Source organism: Nerophis ophidion, linkage group LG11 (genome assembly GCF_033978795.1).
Source record: "Nerophis ophidion isolate RoL-2023_Sa linkage group LG11, RoL_Noph_v1.0, whole genome shotgun sequence".
In the NCBI taxonomy this organism is placed as follows: domain Eukaryota; kingdom Metazoa; phylum Chordata; class Actinopteri; order Syngnathiformes; family Syngnathidae; genus Nerophis; species Nerophis ophidion.
In genome coordinates, this window is record NC_084621.1 from 37,559,079 (window position 1) to 37,570,739 (window position 11,661).

Genomic DNA, 11,661 nt, shown 5'->3' on the forward strand with positions numbered 1-11,661 from the left:
TACGAGCAATCTGTTTTTTGATTTTCGTAGGGGGCGCTAGAGCGCATTTTTCATTTTTTGGGTTTGGTTTTTTTATTAGATGGCAATTTTCGCCAGTTCTGATGAGTGTGTGAAATTTGGTGAGTTTTGGAGCATGGTCAGTGGGTCAAATTAAGGTTCAAAGAGGCGGCGGAATAATAATAATTAAAGCTGCAAGCAGCGTTGGTCGGGTCCGCCGTTGGCCGCCGCCGCCGTGTCCCGAGTCCCGATCTTAGTCAAACCAACATAGTGGTTTTTATTTCATGTCTCTACGACATTTCTAACAGAAGTTACATGCAGTTTTGTCTGGGTTTTTTCCTAGGGGGCGCTAAGCGCAATTTAGATTTTTGGGGTTTGGTTTTTTATTAGATGGCAGTTTTTGCCAGTCCTGATATGTGTGTAAAATTTGGTGAGTTTTGAAGCATGTTAAGGGGGTGAAATTACAGATCGGCGATTCTGGATGTTGTTGATAAATGGCTTTCGGTCTGCATAACAGAGCTTTAACTAGCACTTTGAAGCATTTTAAGTGGGTGAAATTACAGCTCAAAGAGGCAAAAACGTCATTTTTTAGGAAAAGTTGCGCAGGGGTTTTTTGAAGGCGCGTAAAATCCAAACCGGAGCAGTAATCAAAACTTTGATCTATACTTTTAATCAGAAGTGTCCAAACTCTCTCCTGTGCGAGTTTGAAGCCGAAACGACAAACGCACTGGGAGAAGTGTCGATTTGAAAAAGGTGACGGGTTTTCACAAAACTTTTATTTTGAAGGGGCAATTTTTAACTTCCTGTTGATTTTTGCCGAAGGATGTAAATTATCGAAATGTAGGTCTAAGTCAGACCTACCTAGAAGTTTTTGTTTCATGTCTGTCCGACATTCCTACTGGAAGTTACAAGCAGTTTTGTCTGTTTTCTCTTCCTAGGAGCAGTTTTTTCTGTGTTTTATTCAAAAATTGCGCTAGAGCGCAATTTTGAGTTTTATTATTTTTTATTTTCATTAGATCGCAATTTCTGCCAGTCCTGAGGCGTGTGCCAAGTTTGGTGAGTTTTGAAGCATTTTAAGGGGGTCAAATTACAGCTCAAAGAGGCAAAAATAGCATTTTTTGCGAAAATTTTGCTTTGAAGGCGTTTTTGCCAACTTCCTGTTGATTTTAGGTATAGAACATTTTTATTGGAAATGTTCATCTAAGTCAGACCTACATATAGGTTTTTGTTTCAAGTCTCTACGACATTCCTAATGGAAGTTACAAGCAGTCCGTTTTTTGTTTCTTCCTAGGGGGCGCTAGCGCGCAATTTTGATTTTTAGTGCTCGGTTTTTTTATTAGATGGCAATTTTCGCAGATCCTGATGTGTGTGTCAAATATGGTGAGTTTTGAAGCATGTTAAGTGGGTCAAATTTCAGCTGGAAACGGCGGCGGAATAATAAAGAATAATAATAAAACGCAGCAGATTCAATAGGGTCCTTGCATGGCAAAGGACATGGATGTCCTTTGCCATTGCAGGGCGGACCCTAATAATTAAAGCTGCAAGCAGCGTTGGTCGGGTCCGCCGTTGGCCGCCGCCGCCGCCGCCGTGTCCCGAGTCCCGATCTTAGTCAGACCTACATAGACGTTTTTATTTCATCACTCTACGACATTCCTAACAGAATTTACAAGCAGTTTTATCAGTTTATTTTCCTAGGGGGCGCTAGAGCACAATTTTCATTTTTGGGGTTTGCTTTTTTTATTGGATGGCAATTTTCACCAGTCCTGATGTGTGTGTAAAATTTGGTGAGTTTTGAAGCATGTTAAGGGGGTCAAATTACAGATCTGCGTTTCTGGATGTTGTTGATAAATGGCTTTCACTTGGCATTGTATAGCTTTAACTTGCACTTTGAAGCATTTTAAGGGGGTCAAATATCAGTTCAAAGAGGCAAAAAAGGCATTTTTTGCAAAAAATTTGTTTTGAAGGGGTTTTTGTCAACTTCCTGTTGATTTTAGGTATAGAAGTGTTTAACGGAAATGTAGGTCTAAGTCAGACCTACATAGAGGTTTTTGTTTCATGTCCCTACGACATTCCTAACGGAAGTTACAAGCAGTCTGTTTTTTGTCTCTTCCTAGGTGGCGCTAGCGCGCAATTTTCATTTTTGGTATTTGGTTGCTTAATAAGTTGGTCTGCCGCTCCATACCGATGTGTGAATCAAATTTGGTGAGTTTTGAAGCATGTTAAGGGGGTCAAATAAGGGTGCGAAAGTGCGAGCGCGCCTTGGGTTGCTGTCCCCGAGCCCCACGGCAGGAGAAGCCTTGGTGACACTATTTAATGCATTGTGAAAGTAATGCAGTTTTTGTATTGAAGTGAAAATATCAAGCTTCCTGTTGATTTTTGCCAAAGTATGTTAATTATTCAAATGTAGGTCTAAGTCAGACCTACATAGTGGTTTTTGTTTCATGTCTCTCTGACATTCCTACCGGAAGTTACAAGCAGTTTTGTATTTGTTTCTTCCTAGGAGCAGTTTGTCTGTGTTGTATTGCTAGGGGGCGCTAGAGCACAATTTTGAGTTTTGAGGTTTGGTTTTTTCATCAGCTCGCAATTGTTGCCAGTCCTGATGTGTGTGCCAAGTTTGGTGAGCTTTGAAGCATTTTAAGGGGGTCAAATTACAGCTCAAAGAGGCAAAAACGAAATTTTTTACGAAAATTTGCGCAGGGGTTCTTTGAAGGCGCGTAAAATCAAACCCTTAAAACTTATCACAATTTTGTCCGACCACTTTTTTTAAAAGGGTTCAATCTCTCTCCTGTGCGAGTTTGAAGCCGAAACGACAAACGCACTGGGAGGAGTTTCGATTTGAAAAAGGTGACGGGTTTTCACGAAAACTTTTATTTTGAAGGGGTAATTGCCAACTTCCTGTTGATTTTTTCTGCTTGCTGTCAATTATTAAAATGTAGGTCTAAGTAAGACCTACATAGAAGTTTTTGTTTCATGTCTTTCCGACATTCCTACCGGAAGTTACAAGCAGTTTTGTCTGTGTTTTCTTCCTAGAAGCAGTTTTTTCTGTGTTTCATTCCAAAAATTTTGTAGAGCGCAATTTTGAGTTTTAGAAATTTTTTTTTTCATTAGATCACAATTTCTGCCAGTCCTGATGTGTGTGCCAAGTTTGGTGAGTTTTGAAGCATTTTAAGGGGGTCAAATTACAGCTCAAAGAGGCAAAAATAGCATTTTTGGCAAAAATTTTGCTTTGAAAGGGTTTTGCAAAATTTCTGTTGATTTTAGGTATAGGAGTTTCTGATGGGGAATTTAGGTCTCGGTCAGTTCTACATAGAGGATTTTGTTTCATGTCTCTACGACATTCCTACCGGAAGTTACAAGCAATCCATTTTTTGTCTTTTCCTAGGGGGCGCTAGAGCGCAATTTTGATTTTTCTGGTTCGGCTCCCTAATATGTTGGGAAGAAACTCCTCACCGACGCGTGTGTCAAATTTGGTGTGCTTTGAGGCATGGTCAGTGGGTCAAAATACAGCGCATAGGCGAGTATCGGTGCGGAAGAAAGAAAGAATAATAATAAGAATTAAAGCTGCAAGCAGCGTTGGTCGGGTCCGCCGTTGGCCGCCGCCGCCGCCGCCGTGTCCCGAGTCCCGATCTTAGTCAGACCTACATAGAAGTTTTTGTTTCATCACTCTACGACATTCCTAACAGAAGTTACAAGCAGTTTTGTCTGGAAAAAGGTGATGGCTTTTTACAAAACTTTTATTTTGAAGGGGTAATTGGCAACTTCCTGTTGATTTTAACTGAAAGATGCCAATTATCAAAATGTAGGTCTAAGTCAGACCTACACAGAGGTTTTTGTTTCATGTCTCTACGACATTCCTAACGGAAGTTACAAGCAGTCTGTTTTTTGTATCTTCCTAGGGGGCGCTATCGCGCAATTTTCATTTTTGGGGTTTGGTTGCTTAATAAGTTGGTCTGCCGCTCTATACCAATGTGTGTGTCAAATTTGGTGAGTTTTGAAGCATGTTAAGGGGGTCAAATTAGGGTATTGTCTGTGTTGTATTCCTAGGGGGCGCTAGAGCACAATTTTGAGTTTTGGGGTTTGGTTTTTTCATCAGCTCGCAATTGTTGCCAGTCCTGATGTGTGTGCCAAGTTTGGTGAGTTTTGAAGCATTTTAAGGGGGTCAAATTACAGCTCAAAGAGGCAAAAATGACATTTTTTAGGAAAATTTGCGCAGGGGTTCTTTGAACGCGCGTAAAATCAAAACCTTAAAACTTATCACAATTTTGTCCGACCACTTTTTTTAAAAGGGTTCAATCTCTCTCCTGTGCGAGTTTGAAGCCGAAACGACAAACGCACTGGGAGGAGTTTTGATTTGAAAAAGGTGACGGGTTTTCACGAAAACTTTTATTTTGAAGGGGTAATTGCCAACTTCCTGTTGATTTTTTCTGCTAGCTGTCAATTATTAAAATGTAGGTCTAAGTAAGACCTACATAGAAGTTTTTGTTTCATGTCTTTCCGACATTCCTACCGGAAGTTACAAGCAGTTTTGTCTGTGTTTTCTTCCTAGAAGCAGTTTTTTTCTGTGTTTCATTCCAAAAATTCTGTAGAGCGCAATTTTGAGTTTTAGAAATTTTTTTTTTCATTAGATCACAATTTCTGCCAGTCCTGATGTGTCTGCCAAGTTTGGTGAGTTTTGAAGCATTTTAAGGGGGTCAAATTACAGCTCAAAGAGGCAAAAATAGCATTTTAGGCGAAAATTTTGCTTTGAAAGGGTTTTGCAAAATTTCTGTTGATTTTAGGTATAGGAGGTTTTTATTGGAAAAGTAGGTCTAAGTCAGACCTACACAGAGGTTTTCGTTCCATGTCTCTACGACATTCCTAACGGAAGTTACAAGCAGTCTGTTTTTTTTTTTTCCTAGGGGGCGCTAGTGCGCAATTTTCATTTTTGGGGTTTGGGTGCTTAATAAGTTGGGAAGGTCCACCGTACCAACGTGTGTGTCAAATTTGGTGAGTTTTGGATTATGTTGAGGGGGTGAAATTGGGGTGCGAAGGAGCGGAATAAACAATAATAATAATAACAAGCAGCGTTGGTCGGGTCCGCCGTTGGCCGCCGCCGCCGCCGCCGCCGTGTCCCGAGTCCCGATCTTAGTCAGACCAACATAGAGGTCTTTGTTTCATGTCTCTACGACATTCCTAACAGAAGTTACAAGCAGTTTTGTCTGGAAAAAGGTGACGGCTTTTTACAAAACTTTTATTTTGAAGGGGTAATTGCCAACTTCCTGTTGATTTTAACTGACAGATGCCACCTATCAAAATGTATGTCTAAGTTTTTGTTTCATGTCAGTCCGACGTTCCTACCAGAAGTTACAAGCAGTTTTATCCGTTTCCTCTTCCTAGGAGCAGTTTTTCTGTGTTTTTTTCAAAAATTGCAATAGAGCGCAATTTTGAGTTTTAAGGTTTGGTTTTTTCACTAGATCGCAATTTCTGCCAGTCCTGATGTGTGTGCCAAGTTTGGTGAGTTTTGAAGCATTTTAAGGGGGTCACATTAAAGCTCAAAGAGGCAAAAATAGCGTTTTTTGCGAAAATGTTGCTTAGAATGAGTTTTTGCTAAATTTCTGTTGATTTTGGGTATAGACCTTTTTAATTGGAAATGTAGGTCTTAGTCAGACCTACACAGAGGTTTTTGTTTCATGTCTCTACGACATTCCTAACGGAAGTTACAAGCAGTCTGTTTTTTGTCTCTTCCTATGGGGCGCTAGCTTGCAATTTTAATTTTTGGGGTTTGGTTGCTTAATAAGTTGGTCTGCCGCTCCATACCGATGTGTGTGTCAAATTTGGTGAGTTTTGAAGCATGTTAAGGGGGTCAAATTAGGGTGCGAATGTGCGAGCGCGCCTTGGGTTGCTGTCCCCGAGCCCCACGGCAGGAGAAGCCTTGCTGCCACTATTTAATGCATTGTGAAAGTAATGCAGTTGTTGTATTGAAGTGAAAATATCAAGCTTCCTGTTGATTTTTGCCAAAGTATGTTAATTATTCAAATGTAGGTCTAGGTCAGACCTACATAGTGGTTTTTGTTTCATGTCTCTACGACATTCTTACCGGAAGTTACAAGCAGTTTTGTCTTTGTTTTCTTCCTAGGAGTAGTTTGTCTGTGTTGTATTCCTAGGGGGCGCTAGAGCACAATTTTGAGTTTTGGGGTTTGGTTTTTTCACTAGGTCGCAATTGTTGCCAGTCCTGATGTGTGTGCCAAGTTTGGTGAGTTTTGAAGCATTTTAAGGGGGTCAAATTACAGCTCAAATAGGCAAAAATGACATTTTTTCGGAAAATTTGCGCAGGGGTTCTTTGAAGGCGCATAAAATCAAAACCATAAAACTTATCACAACTTTGTCCGACCACTTTTTTTAAAAGGGTCCAATCTCTCTCCTGTGCGAGTTTGAAGCCGAAACGACAAACGCACTGGGAGGAGTTTCGATTTGAAAAAGGTGACGTGTTTTTACAAAACTTTTATTTTGAAGGGGTAATTGCCAACTTCCTGTTGATTATTTCTGCTAGCTGTCAATTACTAAAATGTAGGTCTTAATGAGACCTACATAGAAGTTTTTGTTTCATGTCTTTCCGGCATTCCTACCCGAAGTTACAAGCAGTTTTGTCTGTGGTTTCTTCCTGGAAGCAGTTTTTTCTGTGTTTTATTGAAAAATTGCGCTAGAGCACAATTTTGAGATTTTTTTTTTTTTTTTTTCATTAGATCACAATTTCTGCCAGTCCTGATGTGTGTGCCAAGTTTGGTGAGTTTTGAAGCATTTTAAGGGGGTCAAATTGCAGCTCAAAGAGGCAAAAATAGCGTTTTTTGGCGAAAATTTTGCTTTGAAAGGGTTTTGCAAAATTTCTGTTGGTTTTAGGTATAGGAGTTTCTGATGGGGAATTTAGGTCTAGGTCAGTTCTACATAGAGGATTTTGTTTCATGTCTCTACGACATTCCTACCGGAAGTTACAAGCAGTCTGTTTTTTTTTTTTCGTAGGGGGCGCTAGCGCGCATTTTTCATTTTTGGGGTTTGGTTGCTTAATACGTGTTTTTGGCAAGCCTTACCGATGTGTGTGCCAAATTTGGTGAGTTTTGGAGCATGGTCAGTGGGTCAAATTAGGGTTCAAAGTTGCGGAAAAATAATAATAATAATAATAAGAAACGTTACAGATTCAATAGGGTCCTTGCATGGCAAAGGACATGGATGTCCTTTGCCATTGCAGGGCGGACCCTAATTAAAGCTGCAAGCAGCGTTGGTCGGGTCCGCCGTTGGCCGCCGCCGCCGTGTCCCGAGTCCTGATCTTAGTCAGACCTCCATAGAAGTTTTTGTTTCATCACTCTACGACATTCCTAACATAATTTACAAGCAGTTTTGTCTGTATTTTTTCCTAGGGGGCGCTAAGCTTAATTTTTATTTTTGGGGTTTGGTTTTTTATGAGATGGCAGTTTTTGCCAGTCCTGATATGTGTGTAAAATTTGGTGAGTTTTGAAGCATGTTAAGGGGGTGAAATTACAGATCGACAATTCTGGATGTTGTTGATAAATGGCATTTGCTTGGCATAGTAGGGCTTTAACTTGCACTTTGAAGCATTTTAAGTAGGTCAAATTACAGTTTAAAGAGGCGAAAAAGACATTTTTTAGGAAACTTTGCGCAGGGGTTTTTTGAAGGCGCGTAGAATCCAAACCGGAGAACTTATCAAAAATTTGTTCGACCACTTTTTTTAAAAGGGTTCAATGTCCCTCCTGTGCGAGTTTGAAGCCGAAACGACAAACGCAATGGGAGGAGTTTGGATTTGAAAAAGGTGACGGGTTTTCACAAAACTTTTATTTTGAAGGGGCAATTTTTAACTTCCTGTTGATTTTTGCCGAAGAATGTCGGTTATCGAAATGTACGTCTAAGTGAGACCTTGATAGAAGTTTTTGTTTCATGTGTTTACGGCATTCCTACCGGAAGTTACAAGCAGTTTTGTCTGAGTTTTCTTCCTGGAAGCAGTTTTTTCTGTGTTTTATTGAAAAATTGCGCTAGAGCGCAATTTTGAGTTTTATAATTTTTTTTTTTCATTAGATTGTAATTTCTGCCAGTCCTGATGTGTGTGCCAAGTTTGGTGAGTTTTGAAGCATTTTAAGGGGGTCAAATTGCAGCTCAAAGAGGCAAAAATAGCATTTTTTGTGAAAATTTTGCTTTGAACGAGTTTTTGCAAAATTTCTGTTGATTTTGGGTATAGACATTTTTTATTGGAAATGTAGGTCTAAGTCAGACCTACACAGAGGTTTTTGTTTCATGTCTCTACGACATTCCTAACGGAAGTTACAAGCAGTCTGTTTTTTGTTTCCTTTTAGGGGGCGCTAGAGCGCAATTTTCATTTTTGGGGTTTGGTTCCTTAATATGTTGTGGTGTCACGGTAGACCGACGCGTGTGTCAACTTTGGTGAGTTTTGGAATATGTTAAAGGGGTGATATTGGGGCGCGACGGTGCGGAAGAATAATAATAAAGAATAATAATAATAATTAAAGCTGCAAGCAGCGTTGGTCGGGTCCGCCGTTGGCCGCCGCCGCCGCCGCCGTGTCCCGAGTCCCGATCTTAGTCAGACCAACATAGAGGTCTTTGTTTCATGTCTCTACGACATTCCTAACAGAAGTTACAAGCAGTTTTGTCTGGAAAAAGGTGACGGCTTTTTACAAAACTTTTATTTTGAAGGGGTAATTGCCAACTTCCTGTTGATTTTAACCGAAAGATGCCACCTATCAAAATGTAGGTCTAAGTGAGACCTACACAGAGGTTTTTGTTTCATGTCTGTCCGACGTTCCTACCAGAAGTTACAAGCAGTTTTATCCGTTTCCTCTTCCTAGGAGCAGTTTTTCTGTGTTTTTTTCAAAAATTGCAATAGAGCGCAATTTTGAGTTTTAAGGTTTGGTTTTTTCACTAGATCGCAATTTCTGCCAGTCCTGATGTGTGTGCCAAGTTTGGTGAGTTTTGAAGCATTTTAAGGGGGTCACATTAAAGCTCAAAGAGGCAAAAATAGCGTTTTTTGCGAAAATGTTGCTTTGAAAGAGTTTTTGCAAAATTTCTGTTGATTTTGGGTATAGACCTTTTTAATTGGAAATGTAGGTCTTAGTCAGACCTACACAGAGGTTTTTGTTTCATGTCTCTACGACATTCCTAACGGAAGTTACAAGCAGTCTGTTTTTTGTCTCTTCCTATGGGGCGCTAGCTTGCAATTTTAATTTTTGGGGTTTGGTTGCTTAATAAGTTGGTCTGCCGCTCCATACCGATGTGTGTGTCAATTTTGGTGAGTTTTGAAGCATGTTAAGGGGGTCAAATTAGGGTGCGAAGGTGCGAGCGCGCCTTGGGTTGCTGTCCCCGAGCCCCACGGCAGGAGAAGCCTTGCTGCCACTATTTAATGCATTGTGAAAGTAATGCAGTTGTTGTATTGAAGTGAAAATATCAAGCTTCCTGTTGATTTTTGCCAAAGTATGTTAATTATTCAAATGTAGGTCTAGGTCAGACCTACATAGTGGTTTTTGTTTCATGTCTCTACGACATTCCTACCGGAAGTTACAAGCAGTTTTGTCTTTGTTTTCTTCCTAGGAGTAGTTTGTCTGTGTTGTATTCCTAGGGGGCGCTAGAGCACAATTGTGAGTTTTGGGGTTTGGTTTTTTCACTAGGTCGCAATTGTTGCCAGTCCTGATGTGTGTGCCAAGTTTGGTGTGTTTGGAAGCATTTTAAGGGGGTCAAATTACAGCTCAAATAGGCAAAAATGACATTTTTTCGGAAAATTTGCGCAGGGGTTCTTTGAAGGCGCATAAAATCAAAACCATAAAACTTATCACAACTTTGTCCGACCACTTTTTTTAAAAGGGTTCAATCTCTCTCCTGTGCGAGTTTGAAGCCGAAACGACAAACGCACTGGGAGGAGTTTCGATTTGAAAAAGGTGACGTGTTTTTACAAAACTTTTATTTTGAAGGGGTAATTGCCAACTTCCTGTTGATTATTTCTGCTAGCTGTCAATTACTAAAATGTAGGTCTTAATGAGACCTACATAGAAGTTTTTGTTTCATGTCTTTCCGGCATTCCTACCCGAAGTTACAAGCAGTTTTGTCTGTGGTTTCTTCCTGGAAGCAGTTTTTTCTGTGTTTTATTGAAAAATTGCGCTAGAGCACAATTTTGAGAATTTTTTTTTTTTTTTTTCATTAGATCACAATTTCTGCCAGTCCTGATGTGTGTGCCAAGTTTGGTGAGTTTTGAAGCATTTTAAGGGGGTCAAATTGCAGCTCAAAGAGGCAAAAATAGCGTTTTTTGGCGAAAATTTTGCTTTGAAAGGGTTTTGCAAAATTTCTGTTGGTTTTAGGTATAGGAGTTTCTGATGGGGAATTTAGGTCTAGGTCAGTTCTACATAGAGGATTTTGTTTCATGTCTCTACGACATTCCTACCGGAAGTTACAAGCAGTCTGTTTTTTTTTTTTCGTAGGGGGCGCTAGCGCGCATTTTTCATTTTTGGGGTTTGGTTGCTTAATACGTGTTTTTGGCAAGCCTTACCGATGTGTGTGCCAAATTTGGTGAGTTTTGGAGCATGGTCAGTGGGTCAAATTAGGGTTCAAAGTTGCGGAAAAATAATAATAATAATAATAAGAAAACGTTACAGATTCAATAGGGTCCTTGCATGGCAAAGGACATGGATGTCCTTTGCCATTGCAGGGCGGACCCTAATAATAATAAAACGCTACAGATTCAATAGGGTCCTTGCATGGCAAAGGACATGGATGTCCTTTGCCATTGCAGGGCGGACCCTAATAATAAAACACAGCAGATTCAATAGGGTCCTTGCCATGGCAAAGGACAGAGTCCTTTGCTGGCAGTGCGGACCCTAATTAAGCTTAGGACCACTCTAATTGGTATAGATTGGAAAATAGGTATGATTAAATATGCCTTGCTTCTTCCTACTCCTTTTCGAACATGTGAGGAGAAATGTCAATATGTATATTACATGATGTATCATATTGTTTCTGTATGCATGTTCGAAATAAACTTCAACCATAACCATAACCATAACACTGAAAAGCAAAAAAAGTACTTAACTATAGTACACATGCAGGTCATTGTGCAATGATATTTTTTCAAGCTATTACGCAACCTGTGGCATCATGTACACGGCATAACATGCAAAGCTACGCTGTTGTTGCTATTGGAACTTCAATTTCTCAAAGGGCACACACCCTCGATACCAAAGTTCTACCTCATTTTATCTAATCTAATCTAGGAATGATGTTGTTTGGATTTTGGCACAAAGCCAAACAGCCAAACATTTCATATACTGTATTTGACATTTTACAGACTGTGATGAGGTAGCGACTTGTCCAGGGTCTACCGCGCCTTCCGGCTGAATGTAGCTGAGATAGGCTCCAGCGACCCCCCCGCAACCCCAAAAGGGACAAGCGGTAGGAAGTGGATGGATGGATGAACATTTTACAGACATTACACTTGAACAGTCCCCTTTTAAACACTATACAGATTTCTTTATCTATAAATTATTGGATTGTTTGTAGCGTGTTCATTAAGAATGTAAAAGACAAAGAACATCAAAGATTTATGTGTTAAGACATCAGTCCTAAATGTAATACTATTCTTGAGGCTAATTTGAGCAGACACAAGACTCCACCAGAGGG